Here is a 20,824-nt window from a genome sequence, read left to right on the forward strand (position 1 = left end):
CTTTCCCAGGGATGTCATCCTACTGAACTCCACAAATAAACTCTAAAGCCTGCACATCTGCCAATGCACTTTATTATGGTTATGTTTATGTTAATGTATTAGAAGACAAATGTATGTTGAATGTTTAAATGTCTTAATCTAAATGTACACTCTCGGGAGCCGCAAGCCTACATTTCGTTGTACTGCACTTGTGCACTAACAATGACAATAAAAGTTGATTTGATTTGATTTTGATTTGATTTTGGGAAGCACCCTGGATTAACCACATGGGACAGGATGCGCATTCCGCGGGATTGAGCTGCCCTGCCATGCCACTGTTTATTCAACTATTAACTAATTTACAGAAAATTAAGAATAATGAGTAATTAATTCAGGTTATTAATATAATGTTGTAAAAAGTTACTAATTTAATATAGTATTAACTGTTACTAATTTAATGTAGTATCAACTGTTACTAATTTAATATAGTATTAATTGTTACTAATATAATATAGTTTTAACAGTTACTAATTTAATACAGTAATAAAAGTAACTAATTTAATGGAGTATTAACTGTTACTAATTTAACATATTATTATTATTAACAGTTACTAATTTAACATAGTACTAACAGTTACTGATCTCCAAGCTCCTGCTTTAACCCTAACCAGCTATTTAACCCCGGTCTCTAACTTGAAGAGCAGAAACACGGTGTGACCTTTCCCAACCAGCCAGTTCCCAGTCTTTGTGTCAGTTAATAAGAGCCATCAGTTCAGGGGCTGACTCTGTGATTGTTGTTCCAGTTCTGGTGGATGGCAGATTCCCGAGACTCAGGTTCCAAAGCATCGCTGCTCCACACACGCCCCAGGCTGGTTAAAGGGTAATTTCAGACTTTATAATCTCAGATTTACATTCACTGTCCAGCACTGTTCACCTCGGTTACATTCTTCAATATTTACAAACCTCGTTTCAGGTTCTCATCCCACCGTGGGGCAGGGAGAAGTGGAGAGGACAGTTTGTTTTACCTGGGATGGAAATCTCTGTTACTGGGCCCGGGAGATAAAGATCAGAAACTGCACCAGTTACTTCGTTTATGAGTTGAAGCCGACAACCGAGTGTCGCTTGGCTTATTGCACAGGTACATGGGGGAGGGCAAAGGTCAGGAACTAGAGGGTGGGGGGAGAATGTCAGGAACTCTGGAGGCAAATGTCAGGAATTCAGGGGTGCAAAGTTCAGGTACTCGGAGAGGGCAAAGGGCAGGAATTCGGCGGGTGGAAAGTTCAGTAACTCGTGGCTGCAAAGGTCACGAACTCGGGTGGGGAAAGGTCAGGAATTCGGGGGTGCAAAGGTCAGGAAATCGAGGTGGCAAAGTTTAGGAACTAGAATGGCAAAGGCCTAGAACTCGGGGGGGCAAAGGTCAGGAACTAAGGGGGGCAAAGTTCAGGAATTCGTGGCGCAAAGGTCAGGAATTCAGGGAGAAAATGTCAGGAATTCTCGGGAAAGGCCAAAAACTCATGGAGGGGCGGGGGGGAAAAGTTCAGGAACTCGGGCTGGAGAGAATGTCAGGAACCCCGTGTGGGCAAAGTTCAGGAAATCGGTGGGGGGCCAAAGGTAAGGAACTCAGTGGGGGGGCAGAGAAGTTCACAAATTTGGGAGGGGCTGGTGGGAGGGAAGGTTAGGAACTTGGGCAGGGGGAGATGTTCAGGAACTCGGGAGACGGGAGAAAAGCACAGGAACTTAGTGGGAGTTGGGGGATGAGACCAATGAAGGTCAGGAACTTTGTCAGGTGGAGGAGATCACGGTCGTTGAGGTGGGGGATAGGTCAGGAGCTTTGGCTGGGGTGAGAATGTCAGGAAATTGGGCGGGGGAGTAGGTCAGGCACTTGGGCAGTGAGCGGGAGGATGTCAGGAAGTTGGGCGAGGGTGACAAGGAGGTAAGGAACATGTTTGCGGGTTGGATAAGGTCTTAACCCGCTTGGGTGAGCCCGGCCTGTTCCAAGTGAGCTCTGTTCAGCCTGGAGTAGGCAGTTAGAATGGCTCGAATTACAATTTGCAACGTAACTCGAGAGAGAGGATCTGATTACACATTCCAGAGACACTGCTGGTGAGTCTTGTCCTCCAAGGGGACCAATGAGCAATCAGGACTTGTCCTCCAAGGGGACCAATCAGAACTTTTGGTGTTGCGAATAATCATGTCCGATTTGAAGTAATCCAGGAGTGTGACTCTAGGATATCCCTTGTCATCAACAGAAATAAGAAAGTTACACGCCTTGATGTAAGGGACACAACGCACAAAGGAACTGGAACACAAAGTGTACTTTTCACCAAAGCTATAGGGAGCCGAATCAGACGCTGTTCTCCGTGTCTATCGGACACTCTGTTCCCTGCGGTGCCCACTGATCGCGATAGACGCCCAATGTAGCGCTGGGCACCGCACGCTCCCTCTTCAGGCTTTTCAGGTCACGGGGAATGGGGTTGGATGATTATGGAATTTATAAAGACTGTTGTTGGACATTCTCTGGACTCTAGTACCAGCCTAATGACCTATTCTGGTGTTCTCCACTCTGCACTCTCCCATGTCTCTCTTCCTTTATTGCAAATCCCAAGACTGTCCCAAATCAGGAACCCGAGGAACAATCGACTCGTGAATCAGCTAACAGTATATCCACTATTCCAGCGGGGTCTGCAGACTCAGGTCTCTGCTTTGTGGGGTCCATTTTAAGCAGCCTGTTCACCCAGTGTAACTGCTGAAATAATCTGTCCTCAGATTTAACCAGTATCTTCGTGAGAGGTGCGGGATTTACTGACTGTTGAATGGGTATAAGGAGACCAAGAACAATGGGATGCAAGGACTGAAGAGAGGGTGAGGAGAAGTGTGAGGGGAGTGGGATGAATTGACTCCGGGGAATAGGTGTAGTGACAGAGGGGAGTGGGCTGTAGTGACAGAGTAAAGTGGGCTGCGGTGACAGAGGGGAGTGGGTGGCAGTGATTGATAGGAGTGGGCTGCAGTGACTAAGGTGTGGAGGCTGCAGTGAGTGAGGAGAGTGGGATGTAGTGACTGAGGGGGGTGGATTGCAGTGACTGAGGGGAGTGGGATGCAGTGACTGAGGGGAGTGGGCTGCAGTGACTGAGGGGAGTGGGATGTAGTGTCAGTGTGTAATGGGATGTAGCGTCAGGGTGTAATGGGATGTAGTGTCAGTGTGTAATGGGATGTAGTGTCAGAGTGTAATGGGATGTAGTGTCAGAGTGTAATGGGATGTAGTTTCAGAGTGTAATGGGATGTAGTGTCAGAGTGTAATGGGATGTAGTGTCAGAGTGTAATGGGATGTAGTGTCAGAGTGTAATGGGATGTAGTGTCAGAGTGTAATGCGATGTAGTGTCAGAGTGTAATGGGTGGTAGTGTCAGAGTGTAATGGGATGTAGTGTCAGAGTGTAACGGGATGTAGTGTCAGAGTGTAACGGGATGTAGTGTCAGAGTGTAACGGGATGTAGTGTCAGAGTGTAATGGGATGTAGTGTCAGAGTGTAATGGGATGTAGTGTCAGTAGAATGGGATGTAGTGTCTGAGGGGAGTGGGGTGTAGTGTCTGAGGGGAGTGGGGTGTAGTGTCTGAGGGGAGTGGGATGTAGTGTCTGAGGGGAGTGGGATGTAGTGTCTGAGGGGAGTGGGATGTAGCCTCTGATGGGAGTGGGATGTAGTGTTCGAGGGGAGTGGGATGTAGTGTCTGAGGGGAGTGGGATGTAGAGTCTGAGGGGAGTGGGATGTAGTGTCTGAGGGGAGTGGGATGTAGTGTCTGAGGGGAGTGGGATGTAGTGTCTGAGGGGAGTGGGATGTAGTGTCTGAGGGGAGTTGGATGTAGTGTCTGAGGGGAGTGGGATGTAGTGTCTGAGGGGAGTGGGATGTAGTTTCTGAGGGGAGTGGGATGTAGTGTCTGAGGGGAGTGGGATGTAGTGTCTGAGCGGAGTGGGATGTAGTGTCTGAGTGGAGTGGGATGTGGTGTCTGAGGGGAGTGGGATGAAGTGTCTGAGGGGAGTGGGATGTAGTGTCTGAGGGGAGTGGGATGTAGTGTCTGAGGGGAGTGGGATGTAGTGTCTGAGGGGAGTGGGATGCAGTAACTGAGGGGAGTGGGCTGCAGTGACTGAGGGGAGTGTGATGCTGTGACTGAGGGGAGTGTGATGCAGTGACTGAGGCGGGTGGGCTGCACTGACTGAGGGGAGCGGAAGTGGATGATTTTGGTTTATATAATGATTGGTGTCTGACAATCTCCAGACTCCAGTACCAGCCTGATGACCTGCACTGGCGATCTCCACTCTGCCATCTCCCATTTGTAACTACATTTATTACAGATCCAGAGACATCCCCACCTCAGGAACCCGAGGAACAAACAATGTGAGAGTCCACTGAGCATTCGTCCACTATTCCAGTAGGGTCTGCCGCCTCAGGTCTCTGCCTTGTGGGGCCAATACTAAGCAGCCAATGCAACTGCTGAAATCCTCTTTCCCTCAGATTGAAGCAGTCTCTTTCTGAGGGGAGTGGGACGTGGAGACTAATGTGTGTATGATGATGAGACTGAGAGGATTTGGTTGCAGTGACTGATCGAATTGCGATGTAGTGACTGAGGGCAGTGGGATTTAGTGACTGATAGAAATGGGATGTAGTGACTGAGGGCAGTGTGATGTAGTTTCTAATAGGAATGGGATGTAGTGTCTGATTGAACTGGGATGTAGTGTCTGAGGGGAATGGGATGTACTGTCAGAGTGTAATGGGATGTAGTGTCAGAGTGTAATGGGAAGTAGTGTCAGAGTGTAATGGGTGGTAGTGTCAGAGTGTAATGGGATGAAGTGTCAGAGTGTAATGGGATGTAGTGTCAGAGTGTAATGGGATGTCGTGTCAGAGTGTAATGGGATGTAGTATCAGAGTGTAATGGGATGTAGTATCAGAGTGTAATGGGATGTAGTGCCAGGGTGTAATGGGCTGTAGTGTCAGTGTAATGCGATGTAGTATCAGAGTGTAATGGGATGTAGTATCAGAGTGTAATGGGATGTAGTGTCAGAGTGTAATGGGATGTATTGTCAGAGTGTAATGGGATGTAGTGTCAGAGTGTAATGGGATGTAGTGTCAGAGTGTAATGGGATGTAGTGTCAGAGTGTAATGGGATGTAGTATCAGAGTGTAATGGGATGTAGTGCCAGGGTGTAATGGGATGTAGTGTCAGTGTAATGGGATGTAGTATCAGAGTGTAATGGGATGTAGTATCAGAGTGTAATGGGATGTAGTGTCAGAGTGTAATGGGATGTAGTGTCAGAGTGTAATGGGATGTAGTGTCAGAGTGTAATGGGATGTAGTTTCAGAGTGTAATGGGATGTAGTGTCAGAGTGTAATGGGATGTAGTGTCAGAGTGTAATGGGATGTAGTGTCAGAGTGTAATGGGATGTAGTGTCATAATGGGATGTAGTGTCAGAGTGTAATGGCATGTAGTGTCAGAGTGTAATGGGAGGTAGTGTCAGAGTGTAATGGGATGTAGTATCAGAGTGTAATGAGATGTAGTGTCAGAGTGTAATGGGATGTAGTGTCAGAGTGAAATGGGATGTAGTGTCAGAGTGTAATGCGATGTAGTGTCAGAGTGTAATGGGTTGTAGTGTCAGAATGTAATGGGCTGTAGTGTCAGAGTGTAATGGGATGTAGAGCCAGGGTGTAATGGGATGTAGTGTCAGAGTGTAATGGGATGTAGCGTCAGAGTGTAATGGGATGTAGCGTCAGAGTGTAATGGGATGTAGTGTCAGAGTGTAATGGGATGTAGTGTCAGAGTGTAATGGGATGTAGTGTCAGAGTGTAATGGGATGTAGTGTCAGAGTGTAATGGGATGTAGTGTCAGAGTGTAATGGGATGTAGTGCCAGGGTGTAATGGGATGTAGTGTCTGAAGGGAGTGGGATGCAGTGTCTGAGGGGAGTGGGATGTAGTGCCTGAGGGCAGTGGGATGTAGTGCCTGAGGGCAGTGGGATGTAGTGTCTGAGGGGAGTGGGATGCAGTGTATGAGGGGTGTGGGATGCAGTGTCTGAGGGGAGTGGGATGTTGTGTCTGAGGGGAGTGGCATGTCGTGTCTGAGGGGAGTGGGATGTAGTGACTGAGGGGAGTGGGATGTAGTGTCTGAGGGGAGTGGGATGTAGTGTCTGAGGGGAGTGGGATGTAGTTTATGAGGGGAGTGGGATGTAGTGTCTGAGGGGAGTGGGATGTAGTGTCTGAGGGGAGTGGGATGTAGTGTCTGAGTGGATTGGGATGTAGTGTCTGAGGGGAGTGGGATGTAGTGCCTCAGGTGAGTGGGATGTAGTGTCTGAGTGGATTGGGATGTAGTGTCTGAGGGGAGTGGGATGTAGTGTCTGAGGGGAGTGGGATGTAGTGTCTGAGGGGAGTGGGATGTAGTGTCTGAGGGGAGTGGGATGTAGTGTCTGAGCGGAGTGGGATGTAGTGTCTGAGGGGAGTGGGATGTGGTGTCTGAGGGGAGTGGGATGTAGTGTCTGAGGGGAGTGGGATGTAGTGTCTGAGGGGAGTGGGATGTAGTGTCTGAGGGGAGTGGGATGTAGTGTCTGAGGGGAGTGGGATGCAGTAACTGAGGGGAGTGGGCTGCAGTGACTGAGGGGAGTGTGATGCTGTGACTGAGGGGAGTGTGATGCAGTGACTGAGGCGGGTGGGCTGCACTGACTGAGGGGAGCGGAAGTGGATGATTTTGGTTTTTATAATGATTGGTGTCTGACAATCTCCAGACTCCAGTACCAGCCTGATGACCTGCACTGGCGATCTCCACTCTGCCATCTCCCATGTGTAACTACATTTATTACAGATCCAGAGACATCCCCACCTCAGGAACCCGAGGAACAAACAATGTGAGAGTCCACTGAGCATTCGTCCACTATTCCAGTAGGGTCTGCCGCCTCAGGTCTCTGCCTTGTGGGGCCAATTCTAAGCAGCCAATGCAACTGCTGAAATCCTCTTTCCCTCAGATTGAAGCAGTCTCTTTCTGAGGGGAGTGGCACGTGGAGACTAATGTGTGTATGATGATGAGACTGAGAGGATTTGGTTGCAGTGACTGATCGAATTGCGATGTAGTGACTGAGGGCAGTGGGATTTAGTGACTGATAGAAATGGGATGTAGTGACTGAGGGCAGTGTGATGTAGTTTCTAATAGGAATGGGATGTAGTGTCTGATTGAACTGGGATGTAGTGTCTGAGGGTAATGGGATGTACTGTCAGAGTGTAATGGGATGTAGTGTCAGAGTGTAATGGGATGTAGTGTCAGAGTGTAATGGGTGGTAGTGTCAGAGTGTAATGGGATGAAGTGTCAGAGTGTAATGGGATGTAGTGTCAGAGTGTAATGGGATGTCGTGTCAGAGTGTAATGGGATGTAGTATCAGAGTGTAATGGGCTGTAGTGTCAGAGTGTAATGGGCTGTAGTTTCAGAGTGTAATGGGACGCAGTGTCAGAGTGTAATGGGATGTATTGTCAGAGTGTAATGGGATGTACTGTCAGTAGAATGGGATGTAGTGTCTGAGGGGAGTGGGGTGTAGTGTCTGAGGGGAGTGGGGTGTAGTGTCTGAGGGGAGTGAGATGTAGTGTCTTAGGGGAGTGGGATGTAGTGTCTGAGGGGAGTGGGACGTAGTGTCTGAAGGGAGTGGGATGTAGTGTCTGAGGGGAGTGGGATGTAGTCTCTGATGGGAGTGGGATGTAGTGTTTGAGGGGAGTGGGATGTAGTGTCTGAGGGGAGTGGGATGTAGTGTCTGAGGGGAGTGGGATGTAGTGTCTGAGAGGAGTGGGATGAAGTGTCTGAGAGGAGTGGGATGTAGTGTCTGAGGGGAGTGGGATGTAGTGTCTGAGGGGAGTGGGATGTAGTGTCTGAGGGGAGTGGGATGTAGTGTCTGAGGGGAGTGGGATGTAGTGTCTGAGGGGAGTGGGATGTAGTGTCTGAGGGGAGTGGGATGTAGTGTCTGAGGGGAGTGGGGTGTAGTGTCTGAGGGGAGTGGGATGTAGTGTCTGAGGGGAGTGTGATGTAGTGTCTGGGGGGTGTGGGATGTAGTGTCTCAGGGGAGTGGGATGCAGTGTCTGAGGGGAGTGGGATGCAGTAACTGAGGGGAGTGTGATGCAGTGACTGAGGGGAGTGTGATGCAGTGACTGAGGGGAGTGGGCTGCAGTGACTGAGGGGAGCGGAAGTGGATGATTTTGGTTTATATAAAGATTGGTGTCTGACAATCTCCAGAGTCCAGTACCAGCCTGATGCCCTGCACTGGCGATCTCCACTCTGCCATCTCCCATGTGTAACTACCTTTATTACAGATCCAGAGACATCCCCACCTCAGGAACCCGAGGAACAAACAATGTGAGAGTCCACTGAGCATTCGTCCACTATTCCAGTAGGGTCTGCCGCCTCAGGTCTCTGCCTTGTGGGGCCAATTCTAAGCAGCCAATGCAACTGCTGAAATCCTCTTTCCCTCAGATTAAAGCAGTCTCTTTCTGAGGGGACTGGGTCGTGGAGACTAATGTGTGTGTGATGATGAGACTGAGGGGTTTTGGTTGAAGTGACTGATCGAATTGCGATGTAGTGACTGAGGGCAGTGGGATTTAGTGACTGATAGGAATGGGATGTAGTGACTGAGGGCAGTGTGATGTAGTGTCTGATAGGAATGGGATGTAGTGTCTGATTGAACTGGGATGTAGTGTCTGAGGGGAGTGGGATGTAGTGTCAGAGCGTAATGGGATGTAGAGTGAGAGTGTAATGGGATGTAGTGTCAGAGTGTAATGGGATGTAGCGTCAGAGTGTAATGGGATGTAGTGTCAGAGTGTAATGGGATGTAGCGTCAGAGTGTAATGGGATGTAGCATCAGAGTGTAATGGGATGTAGCTTCAGAGTGTAATGGGATGTAGTGCCAGGGTGTAATGGGATGTAGCGTCAGAGTGTAATGGGATGTAGCGTCAGAGTGTAATGGGATGTAGCATCAGAGTGTAATGGGATGTAGCTTCAGGGTGTAATGGGATGTAGTGTCAGAGTGTAATGGGATGTAGTGTCAGAGTGTAGTGGGATGTAGTGTCAGAGTGTAGTGGGATGTAGTGTCAGAATGTAGTGGGATGTAGTGTCAGAGTGTAATGGGATGTAGTGCCAGGGTGTAATGGGATGTATTGTCAGAGTGTAATGGGATGTAGTGTCAGAGTGTAATGGGATGTAGTGTCAGAGTGTAATGGGATGTAGTGTCAGAGTGTAATGGGATGTAGTATCAGAGTGTAATGGGATGTAGTGCCAGGGTGTAATGGGATGTAATGTCAGTGTAATGGGATGTAGTATCAGAGTGTAATGGGATGTAGTGTCAGAGTGTAATGGGATGTAGTGTCAGAGTGTAATGGGATGTAGTGTCAGAGTGTAATGGGATGTAGTTTCAGAGTGTAATGGGATGTAGTGTCAGAGTGTAATGGGATGTAGTGTCAGCGTGTAATGGGATGTAGTGTCAGAGTGTAATGGGATGTAGTGTCATAATGGGATGTAGTGTCAGAGTGTAATGGCATGTAGTGTCAGAGTGTAATGGGAGGTAGTGTCAGAGTGTAATGGGATGTAGTATCAGAGTGTAATGAGATGTAGTGTCAGAGTGTAATGGGATGTAGTGTCAGAGTGAAATGGGATGTAGTGTCAGAGTGTAATGCGATGTAGTGTCAGAGTGTAATGGGTTGTAGTGTCAGAATGTAATGGGATGTAATGTCAGAGTGTAATGGGATGTAGTGTCAGAGTGTAATGGGATGTAGCGTCAGAGTGTAATGGGATGTAGCGTCAGAGTGTAATGGGATGTAGTGTCAGAGTGTAATGGGATGTAGTGTCAGAGTGTAATGGGATGTAGTGTCAGAGTGTAATGGGATGTAGTGTCAGAGTGTAATGGGATGTAGTGTCAGAGTGTAATGGGATGTAGTGTCAGAGTGTAATGGGATGTAGTGTCAGAGTGTAATGGGATGTAGTGTCAGAGTGTAATGGGATGTAGTGCCAGGGTGTAATGGGATGTAGTGTCTGAAGGGAGTGGGATGCAGTGTCTGAGGGGAGTGGGATGTAGTGCCTGAGGGCAGTGGGATGTAGTGCCTGAGGGCAGTGGGATGTAGTGTCTGAGGGGAGTGGGATGCAGTGTATGAGGGGTGTGGGATGCAGTGTCTGAGGGGAGTGGGATGTTGTGTCTGAGGGGAGTGGCATGTCGTGTCTGAGGGGAGTGGGATGTAGTGTCTGAGGGGAGTGGCATGTCGTGTCTGAGGGGAGTGGGATGTAGTGACTGAGGGGAGTGGGATGTAGTTTATGAGGGGAGTGGGATGTAGTGTCTGAGGGGAGTGGGATGTAGTGTCTGAGGGGAGTGGGATGTAGTGTCTGAGTGGATTGGGATGCAGTGTCTGAGGGGAGTGGGATGTAGTGCCTCAGGGGAGTGGGATGTAGTGTCTGAGTGGATTGGGATGTAGTGTCTGAGGTGAGTGGGATGTAGTGTCTCAGGGGAGTGGGATGTAGTGTCTGAGGGGTGTGGGATTTAGTGACTGAGGGGAGTGGGATGTAGTGTCTGAGGGGAGTGGGATGTAGTGTCTGAGGGGAGTGGGATGTAGTGTCCGAGGGGAGTGGGATTTAGTGTCTGAGGGGAGTGGGATGTAGTGTCTGAGGGGAGTGGGATGTAGCGTGTGAGGGGAGTGGGATGTAGCGTCTGAGGGGAGTGGGGTGTAGTGTCTGAGGGGAGTGGGATGTAGTGACTGAGGGGAGTGGTATGTTGTGTCTGAGGGAACTGGGATGTAGTGTCAGAGGGGAGTGGGATGTAGTGTCTGAGGGGAGTGGGACGTACGGTCTGAGGGGAGTGGGATGCAGTGTCTGAGGGGAGTGGGATGTAGTGTCTGAGGGGAGTGGGATGTAGTGTCTGAGGGGAGTGGGATGTAGTGTCTGAGGGGAGTGGGATATATTGTCTGAGGGGAGTGGGATGTCGTGTCTGAGGGGAGTGGGATGTAGTGTCTGAGGGGAGTGGGGTGTAATGTCTGAGGAGAGTGGGATGTAGTGTCTGAGGGGAGTTGGATGTCTTGTCTGAGGGGAGTGGGATGTAGTGTCTGAGGGGAGTGGGATGTAGTGACTGAGGGGAGTGGGATGTAGTGTCTGATGTGAGTGGGATGTAGTGTCTGAGGGGAGTGGGATGTAGTGTCTGAGGGGAGTGGGATGTAGTGTCTGAGGGGAGTGGGATGTAGCGTCTGAGGGGAGTGGGATGTAGTATCTGAGGGGAGTGGGATGTAGTGTCTGAGGGGAGTGGAATGTAGTGTCTGAGGGGAGTGGGATGTAGTGTCAGAGGGGAGTGGGATGTGGTGTCTGAGGGGAGTGGGATGTGGTGTCTGAGAGCAGTGGGAAGTAGTGTCTGAGGGGAGTGGGATGTAGTGTCTGAGGGGAGTGGGATGTAGTGTCTGAGGGGAGTGGGATGTGGTGCCTGAGGGGAGTGGGATGTAGTGTCTGAGGGGAGTGGGATGTAGTGTCTGAGGGGAGTGGGATGTAGTGTCTGAGGGGAGTGGGATGTAATGCCTGAGGGGAGTGGGATGTAGTGTTAGAGGGGAGTGGGATGTAGTGATTGAGGGGAGTGGGATGTAGTTTCTGAGGGGAGTGGGATGTAGTGTCTGAGGGGAGTGGGATGTAATGTCTGAGGGGAGTGGGATGTAGTGTCTGATGGGAGTGGGATGTAGTGTCTGAGGGGAGTGGGATGTAGTGTCTGAGGGGAGTGGGATGTAATGTCTGAGGGGAGTGGGATGTAATGTCTGAGGGGAGTGGGATGTAGTGACTGAGGGAATTGGGATGTAGTTTCTGAGGGGAGTGGGATGTAGCTTCTGAGGGGAGTGTGATGTAGCGTCTGAGGGGAGTGTGATGTAGCGTCTTAGGGGAGTGGGATGTAGCGCCTGAGGGGAGTGGGCTGTAGCATCTGAGGGGAGTGGGCTGTAGTGTCTGAGGGGAGTGGGATGTAGTGTCTGAGGGGAGTGGGATGTAGCGTCTGAGGGGAGTGGGATGTAGCGTCTGAGGGGAGTGGGGTGTAGTGTCTGAGTGGAGTGGGATGTAGTGACTGAGGGGAGTGGGATGTTGTGTCTGGGGGAAGTGGGATGTAATGTCTGAGGGGAGTGGGATGTAGTGTCTGAGGGGAATGGGATGTAGTGTCTGAGGGGAGTGGGATGTAGAGTCTGAGGGGTGTTGGATGTAGTGTCTGAGGGGAGTGGGATGTAGTGACTGAGGGAATTGGGATGTAGTGTCTGAGGGGAGTGGGATGTAGCGCCTGAGGGGAGAGGGCTGTAGCGTCTGAGGGGAGTGGGATGTAGTGTCTGAGGGGAGAGGGAGGTAGTGTCTGAGGGGAGTGGGATGTAGTGTCTGAGGGGAGTGGGATGTAGTGTCTGAGGGGAGTGGGATGTAGTGTCTGAAGGGAGTGTGATGTAGTGTCTGAGGGGAGTGGGATGTAGTGTCTGAGCTGAGTGGGATGTAGTGTCTGAGCTGAGTGGGATGTAGTGACTGAGGGGAGTGGGAAGTAGTGTCTGAGGGGAGTGGGATGTAGTGACTGAGGGGAGTGGGATGTAGTGTCTGAGGGGAGTGGGATGTCGTGTCTGAGGGGAGTGGGATGTAGTGTCTGAGGGGAGTGGGATCTACTGTCCTAGGGGAGTGGGATGTAGTGTCCGAGGGGAGTGGGATGTAGTGTCTGAGGGGAGTGGGATGTAGTGTCTGAGGGGAGTGGGATGTAGTGACTGAGGGGAGTGGGATGTTGTGTCTGAGGGAAGTGGGATGTAGTGTCAGAGGGGAGTGGGATGTAGTGACTGAGGGAATTGGGATGTAGTGTCTGAGGGGAGTGGGATGTAGCGTCTGAGGGGAGTGGGATGTAGCGTCTGAGGGGTGTGGGATGTAGCGCCTGAGGGGAGTGGGATGTAGTGTCTGAGGGGAGTGGGCTGTAGCATCTGAGGGGAGTGGGGTGTAGCGTCTGAGGGGAGTGGGATGCAGTGTCTGAGGGGAGTGGGATGTAGTGTCTGAGGGGAGTGGGATGTAGTGTCTGAGGGGAGTGGGATGTAGTGTCTGAGGGGAGTGGGATGTAGTGTCTGAGTGGATTGGGATGTAGTGTCTGAGGGGAGTGGGATGTAGTGCCTCAGGGGAGTGGGATGTAGTGTCTGAGTGGATTGGGATGCAGTGTCTGAGGGGAGTGGGATGTAGTGTCTGAGGGGAGTGGGATGTAGTGTCTGAGGGGAGTGGGATTTAGTGACTGAGGGGAGTGGGATGTAGTGTCTGAGGGGAGTGGGATGTAGTGTCTGAGGGGAGTGGGATGTAGTGTCCGAGGGGAGTGGGATTTAGTGTCTGAGGGGAGTGTGATGTAGTGTCTGAGGGGAGTGGGATGTAGCGTATGAGGGGAGTGGGATGTAGCGTCTGAGGGGAGTGGGGTGTAGTGTCTGAGGGGAGTGGGATGTAGTGACTGAGGGGAGTGGTATGTTGTGTCTGAGGGAACTGGGATGTAGTGTCAGAGGGGAGTGGGATGTAGAGTCTGAGGGGAGTGGGACGTACTGTCTGAGGGGAGTGGGATGTAGTGTCTGAGGGGAGTGGGATGTAGTGTCTGAGGGGAGTGGGATGTAGTGTCTGAGGGGAGTGGGATGTAGTGTCTGAGGGGAGTGGGATACATTGTCTGAGGGGAGTGGGATGTTGTGTCTGAGGGGAGTGGGATGTAGTGTCTGAGGGGAGTGGGGTGTAATGTCTGAGGAGAGTGGGATGTAGTGTCTGAGGGGAGTTGGATGTATTGTCTGAGGGGAGTGGGATGTAGTGTCTGAGGGGAGTGGGATGTAGTGTCTGAGGGGAGTGGGATATAGTGATTGAGCGGAGTGGGATGTAGTGTCTGAGGGGAGTGGGATGCAGTGTCTGAGGGGAGTGGGATGTAATGTCTGAGGGGAGTGGGATGTAGTGTCTGAGGAGAGTGAGATGAAGTGACTGAGGGGAGTGGGATGTAGTGTCTGAAGTGAGTGGGATGTAGTGTCTGAGGGTAGTGAGATGTAGTGTCTGAGGGGAGTGGGATGTAGTGTCTGAGGGGAGTGTGATGTAGCGTCTTAAGGGAGTGGGATGTAGCGCCTGAGGGGAGTGGGCTGCAGCATCTGAGGGGAGTGAGATGCAGTGTCTGAGGGGAGTGGGATGTAGTGTCTGAGGGGAGTGGGATGTAGTTTCTGAGGGGAGTGGGATGTAGTGTCTGAGGGGAGTGGGATGTAGTGTCTGAGGGGAGTGGGATGTAGTGTCTGAGGGCAGTGTGATGTAGCGTCTTAGGGGAGTGGGATGTAGCGCCTGAGGGGAGTGGGCTGTTGTGTCTGAGGTGAGTGGGCTGTAGCGTCTGAGGGGAGTGGGATGTAGTGTCTCAGGCGAGTGGGATGTAGTGTCTGAGGGGAGTGGGATGTAGTGTCTGAGGGGAGTGGGATGTAGTGCCTGAGGGGAGTTGGCTGTAGCGTCTGAGGGGAGTGGGATGTAGTGTCTGAGGGGAGTGGGATCTACTGTCCTAGGGGAGTGGTATGTAGTGTCCGAGGGGAGTGGGATGTAGTGTCTGAGGGGAGTGGGATGTAGTGTCTGAGGGGAGTGGGATGTAGTGACTGAGGGGAGTGGGATGTTGTGTCTGAGGGAAGTGGGATGTAGTGTCAGAGGGGAGTGGGATGTAGTGACTGAGGGAATTGGGATGTAGTGTCTGAGGGGAGTGGGATGTAGCGTCTGAGGGAGGTGGGATGTAGCGTCTGAGGGGAGTGGGATGTAGCGCCTGAGGGGAGTGGGATGTAGTGTCTGAGGGGAGTGGGCTGTAGCATCTGAGGGGAGTGGGGTGTAGCGTCTGAGGGGAGTGGGATGTAGTGTCTGAGGGGAGTGGGATGCAGTGTCTGAGGGGAGTGGGATGTAGTGTCTGTGGGGAGTTGGATGTAGTGTCTGAGGGGAGTGGGATGTAGTGTCTGAGTGGGTTGGGATGTAGTGTCTGAGGGGAGTGGGAAGTAGTGCCTCAGGGGAGTGGGATGTAGTGTCTGAGTGGATTGGGATGTAGTGTCTGAGGGGAGTGGGATGTAGTGTCTGAGGGGAGTGGGATGGAGTGTCTGAGGGGAGTGGGATTTAGTGACTGAGGGGAGTGGGATGTAGTGTCTGAGGGGAGTGGGATGTAGTGTCTGAGGGGAGTGGGATGTAGTGTCTGAGGGGAGTGGGATGTAGTGTCCGAGGGGAGTGGGATTTAGTGTCTGAGGGGAGTGGGATGTAGTGTTTGAGGGGAGTGGGATGTAGCGTGTGAGGGGAGTGGGATGTAGCGTCTGAGGGGAGTGGGATGTAGTGTCTGAGGGGAGTGGGATGTAGTGTCTGAGGGGAGTGGGATGTAGTGTCTGAGGGGAGTGGGATGTAGTGTCTGAGGTGAGTGGGATGTAGTGTCTGAGTGGGTTGGGATGTAGTGGCTGAGGGGAGTGGGATGTAGTGACTCAGGGGAGTGGGATGTAGTGTCTGAGTGGATTGGGATGTAGTGTCTGAGGGGAGTGGGATGTAGTGTCTGAGGGGAGTGGGATGTAGTGACTGAGGGGAGTGGGATGTAGTGTCTGAGGGGAGTGGGATGTAGTGTCTGAGGGGAGTGGGATGTAGTGTCTGAGGGGAGTGGGATGTAGTGTCTGAGGGGAGTGGGATGTAGTGTCTGAGGGGAGTGGGATGTCGTGTCTGAGGGGAGTGGGATCTCCTGTCCTAGGGGAGTGGGATGTAGTGTCCGAGGGGAGTGGGATGTAGTGTCTGAGGGGAGTGGGATGTAGTGTCTGAGGGGAGTGGGATGTAGTGACTGAGGGGAGTGGGATGTTGTGTCTGAGGGAAGTGGGATGTAGTGTCAGAGGGGAGTGGGATGTAGTGACTGAGGGAATTGGGATGTAGTATCTGAGTGGAGTGGAATGTAGCGTCTGAGGGGAGTGGGATGTAGCGTCTGAGGGGAGTGGCATGTAGCGCCTGAGGGGAGTGGGATGTAGTGTCTGAGGGGAGTGGGTTTTAGCTTCTGAGGGGAGTGGGGTGTAGCGTCTGAGGGGAGTGGGATGTAGTGTCTGAGGGGAGTGGGATGTAGTGTCTGAGGGGAGTGGGATGTAGTGTCTGAGGGGAGTGGGATGCAGTGTCTGAGTGGATTGGGATGTAGTGTCTGAGGGGAGTGGGATGTAGTGCCTCAGGGGAGTGGGATGTAGTGTCTGAGTGGATTGGGATGTAGTGTCTGAGGGGAGTGGGATGAAGTGTCTGAGGGGAGTGGGATGTAGTGTCTGAGGGGAGTGGGATTTAGTGATTGAGGGGAGTGGGATGTAGTGTCTGAGGGGAGTGGGATGTAGTTTCTGAGGGGAGTGGGATGTAGTGTCCGAGGGGAGTGTGATTTAGTGTCTGAGGGCAGTGGGATGTAGTGTCTGAGGTGAGTGGGATGTAGCGTATGAGGGGAGTGGGATGTAGCGTCTGAGGGGAGTGTGGTGTAGTGTCTGAGGGGAGTGGGATGTAGTGACTGAGGGGAGTGGTATGTTGTGTCTGAGGGAACTGGGATGTAGTGTCAGAGGGGAGTGGGATGTAGTGTCTGAGGGGAGTGGGACGTACTGTCTGAGGGGAGTGGGATGTAGTGTCTGAGGGGATTGGGATGTAGTGTCTGAGGGGAGTGGGATGTAGTGTCTGAGGGGCGTGGGATGTAGTGTCTGAGGGGAGTGGGATGTAGTGTCTGAGGGGAGTGGGATACATTGTCTGAGGGGAGTGGGATGTCGTGTCTGAGGGGAGTGGGATGTAGTGTCTGAGGGGAGTGGGGTGTAATGTCTGAGGAGAGTGGGATGTAGTGTCTGAGGGGAGTTGGATGTATTGTCTGAGGGGAGTGGGATGTAGTGTCTGAGGGGAGTGGGATGTAGTGTCTGAGGGGAGTGGGATGTAGTGACTGAGGGGAGTGGGATGTAGTGTCTGAGGTGAGTGGGATGCAGTGTCTGAGGGGAGTGGGATGTAGTGTCTGAGGGGAGTGGGATGTAGTGTCTGAGGAGAGGGGGATGAAGTGACTGAGGGGAGTGGGATGTAGTGTCTGAAGTGAGTGGGATGTAGTGTCTGAGGGTAGTGGGATGTAGTGTCTGAGGGGAGTGGGATGTAGTGTCTGAGGGGAGTGTGATGTAGCGTCTTAGGGGAGTGGGATGTAGCGCCTGAGGGGAGTGGGCTGTAGCGTCTGAGGGGAGTGGAATGTAGTGTCTGAGGGGAGTGGGATGTAGTGTCTGAGGGGAGTGGGATGTAGTGTCTGAGGGGAGTGGGATGTAGTGTCTGAGGGTAGTGGGATGTAGTGTCTGAGGGGAGTGGGATGTAGTGTCTGAGGGCAGTGTGATGTAGCGTCTTAGGGGAGTGGGATGTAGCGCCTGAGGGGAGTGGGCTGTTGCGTCTGAGGGGAGTGGGCTGTAGCGTCTGCAGGGAGTGGGATGTAGTGTCTGAGGCGAGTGGGATGCAGTGTCTGAGGGGAGTGGGATGTAGTGTCTGAGGGGAGTGGGATATAGTGCCTGAGGGGAGTGGGCTGTAGCGTCTGAGGGGAGTGGGATGTAGTGTCTGAGGGGAGTGGGATCTACTGTCCCAGGGGAGTGGGATGTAGTGTCCGAGGGGATTGGGATGCAGTGTCTGAGGGGAGTGGGATGTAGTGTCTGAGGGGAGTGGGATGTAGTGACTGAGGGGAGTGGGATGTTGTGTCTGAGGGAGGTGGGATGTAGTGTCAGAGGGGAGTGGGATGTAGTGACTGAGGGAATTGGGATGTAGTGTCTGAGGGGAGTGGGATGTAGCGTCTGAGGGGAGTGGGATGTAGCATCTGAGGGGAGTGGGATGTAGCGCCTGAGGGGAGTGGGATGTAGTGTCTGATGGGAGTGGGCTGTAGCATCTGAGGGGAGTGGGGTGTAGCGTCTGAGGGGAGTGGGATGTAGTGTCTGAGGGGAGTGGGATGCAGTGTCTGAGGGGAGTGGGATGTAGTTTCTGAGGGGAGTGGGATGTAGTGTCTGAGGGGAGTGGGATGTAGTGTCTGAGTGGGTTGGGATGTAGTGTCTGAGGGGAGTGGGATGTAGTGCCTCAGGGGAGTGGGATGTAGTGTCTGAGTGGATTGGGATGTAGTTTCTGAGGGGAGTGGGATGTAGTGTCTGAGGGGAGTGGGATATGGTGTCTGAGGGGAGTGGGATTTAGTGACTGAGGGGAGTGGGATGTAGTGTCTGAGGGGAGTGGGATGTAGTGTCTGAGGGGAGTGGGATGTAGTGTCCGAGGGGAGTGGGATTTAGTGTCTGAGGGGAGTGGGATGTAGTGTCTGAGGGGAGTGGGATGTAGCGTGTGAGGGGAGTGGGATGTAGCGTCTGAGGGGAGTGGGGTGTAGTGTCTGAGGGGAGTGGGATGTAGTGACTGAGGGGAGTGGTATGTTGTGTCTGAGGGAACTTGGATGTAGTGTCAGAGGGGAGTGGGATGTAGTGTCTGAGGGGAGTGGGACGTACTGTCTGAGGGGAGTGGGATGTAGTGTCTGAGGGGAGTGGGATGTAGTGTCTGAGGGGAGTGGGATGTAGTGTCTGAGGGGAGTGGGATGTAGTATCTGAGGGGAGTGGGATGTAGTGTCTGAGGGGAGTGGGCTATATTGTCTGAGGGGAGTGGGATGTCGTGTCTGAGGGGAGTGGGATGTAGTGTCTGAGGGGAGTGGGGTGTAATGTCTGAGGAGAGTGGGATGTAGTGTCTGAGGGGAGTTGGATGTATTGTCTGAGGGGAGTGGGATGTAGTGTCTGAGGGGAGTGGGATGTAGTGTCTGAGGGGAGTGGGATGTAGAGACTGAGGGGAGTGGGAAGTAGTGTCTGAGGGGAGTGGGATGCAGTGTCTGAGGGGAGTGGGATGTAGTGTCTGAGGGGAGTGGGATGTAGTGTCTGAGGAGAGTGGGATGAAGTGACTGAGGGGAGTGGGATGTAGTGTCTGAAGTGAGTGGGATGTAGTGTCTGAGGGTAGTGGGAAGTAGTGTCTGAGGGGAGTGGGATGTAGTGTCTGAGGGGAGTGTGATGTAGCGTCTTAGGGGAGTGGGATGTAGCGCCTGAGGGGAGTGGGCTGTAGCCTCTGAGGGGAGTGGGATGTAGTGTCTGAGGGGAGTGGGATGTAGTGTCTGAGGGTAGTGGGATGTAGTGTCTGAGGGGAGTGGGATGTAGTGTCTGAGGGGAGTGTGATGTAGCGTCTTAGGGGAGTGGGATGTAGCGCCTGAGGGGAGTGGCCTGTAGCGTCTGAGGGGAGTGGGCTGTAGCGTCTGAGGGGAGTGGGATGTCGTGTCCGAGGGGAGTGGGATGTAGTGACTGAGGGGAGTGGGATGTAGTGTCTGAGGGGAGTGGGATGCAGTGCCTGAGGGGAGTGGGCTGTAGCGTCTGAGGGGAGTGGGATGTAGTGTCTGAGGGGAGAGGGATGTAGTGTCTGAGGGGAGTGGGATGTAGTGTCTGAGGGGAGTGGGATGTAGTGTCTGAGGGGAGTGGGATGTAGTGTCTGAAGGGAGTGGAATGTAGTGTCTGAGGGGAGTGGGATGTAGTGTCTGAGCTGAGTGGGATGTAGTGTCTGAGCTGAGTGGGATGTAGTGACTGAGGGGAGTGGGATGTAGTGTCTGAGGGGAGTGGGATGTAGTGACTGAGGGGAGTGGGATGTAGTGTCTGAGGGGAGTGGGATGTAGTGTCTGAGGGGAGTCGGATGTAGTGTCTGAGGGGAGTGGGATGTAGTGTCTGAGGGGAGTGGGATGTAGTGTCTGAGGGGAGTGGGATGTAGTGTCTGAGGGGAGTGGGATCTAGTGTCCGAGGGGAGTGGGATGTAGTGTCCAAGGGGAGTGGGATGTAGTGTCCGAGGGGAGTGGGATGTAGTGTCCGAGGGGAGTGGGATGTAGTGTCTGAGGGGAGTGGGATGTTGTGTCTGAGGGGAGTGGGATGTAGTGTCTGAGGGGAGTGGGATGTAGTGTCTGAGGGGAGTGGGATGTAGTGCCTGAGGGGAGTGGGATGTAGTGTCAGAGGGGAGTGGGATGTAGTGATTGAGGGGAGTGGGATGTAGTGTCTGAGGGGAGTGGGATGTAGTGTCTGAAGGGAGTGGGATGTAGTGTCTGAGGGGAGTGGGATGTACTGTCTGAGCTGAGTGGGATGTAGTGTCTGAGCTGAGTGGGATGTAGTGACTGAGGGGAGTGGGATGTCGTGTCTGAGGGGAATGGGATGTAGTGACTGAGGGGAGTGGAATGTAGTCTCTGAGGGGAGTGGGATGTAGTGTCTGAGGGGAGTGGGATGTAGTGTCTGAGGGGAGTGGGATGTAGTGTCTGAGGGGAGTGGGATGTAGTGTCTGAGGGGAGTGGGATCTAGTGTCCGAGGGGAGTGGGATGTAGTGTCCGAGTGGAGTGGATTGTAGTGTCTGAGGGGAGTGGGATGTAGTGTCTGAGGGGAGTGGGATGTTGTGTCTGACGGGAGTGGGATGTAGTGTCTGAGGGGAGTGGGATGTAGTGTCTGAGGGGAGTGCGATGTAGTGTCTGAGGGGAGTGGGATGTAGTGCCTGAGGGGAGTGGGATGTAGTGTCTGAGGGGAGTGGGATGTAGCGTCTGAGGGGAGTGGGATGTAGCGCCTGAGGGTAGTGGGCTGTAGCGTCTGAGGGGAGTGGGATGTAATGTCTGAGGGGATTGATATGTAGTGTCTGAGGCGAGTGGGATGTAGTGTCTGAGGGGAGTGGGATGTAGTGTCTGAGCGGAGTGGGATTTAGTGACTGAGGGGATGGGATGTAGTGACTGAGGAGAGTGGGATGCAGTTTCTGAGGGGAGTGGGATGTAGTGTCTGAGGGGAGTGGGATGTAGTGTCTGAGGGGAGTGGGATGTAGCGTCT

The 20,824-nt window shown here is 52.6% G+C and overlaps 1 pseudogene across 1 annotated transcript in view; it reads left to right on the forward strand.

The window, feature by feature from the left end:
- Positions 1-20,824, forward strand: part of LOC147091177 (uncharacterized) — a 279,795-nt pseudogene that overhangs the window by 169,977 nt on the left and 88,994 nt on the right. The window contains exons 3-7 of the transcript XR_015075175.1: positions 783-859; positions 953-1,117; positions 4,324-4,419; positions 6,816-6,911; positions 8,303-8,398. The product of XR_015075175.1 is annotated as an uncharacterized LOC147091177 (transcript). The remainder of the gene's footprint in view (positions 1-782; positions 860-952; positions 1,118-4,323; positions 4,420-6,815; positions 6,912-8,302; positions 8,399-20,824) is intronic.

The sequence above is a fragment of the Somniosus microcephalus genome, unplaced genomic scaffold (genome assembly GCF_052327205.1).
Source record: "Somniosus microcephalus isolate GS21.2 unplaced genomic scaffold, FLI_Smic_1.0 unresolved_chr3, whole genome shotgun sequence".
In the NCBI taxonomy this organism is placed as follows: domain Eukaryota; kingdom Metazoa; phylum Chordata; class Chondrichthyes; order Squaliformes; family Somniosidae; genus Somniosus; species Somniosus microcephalus.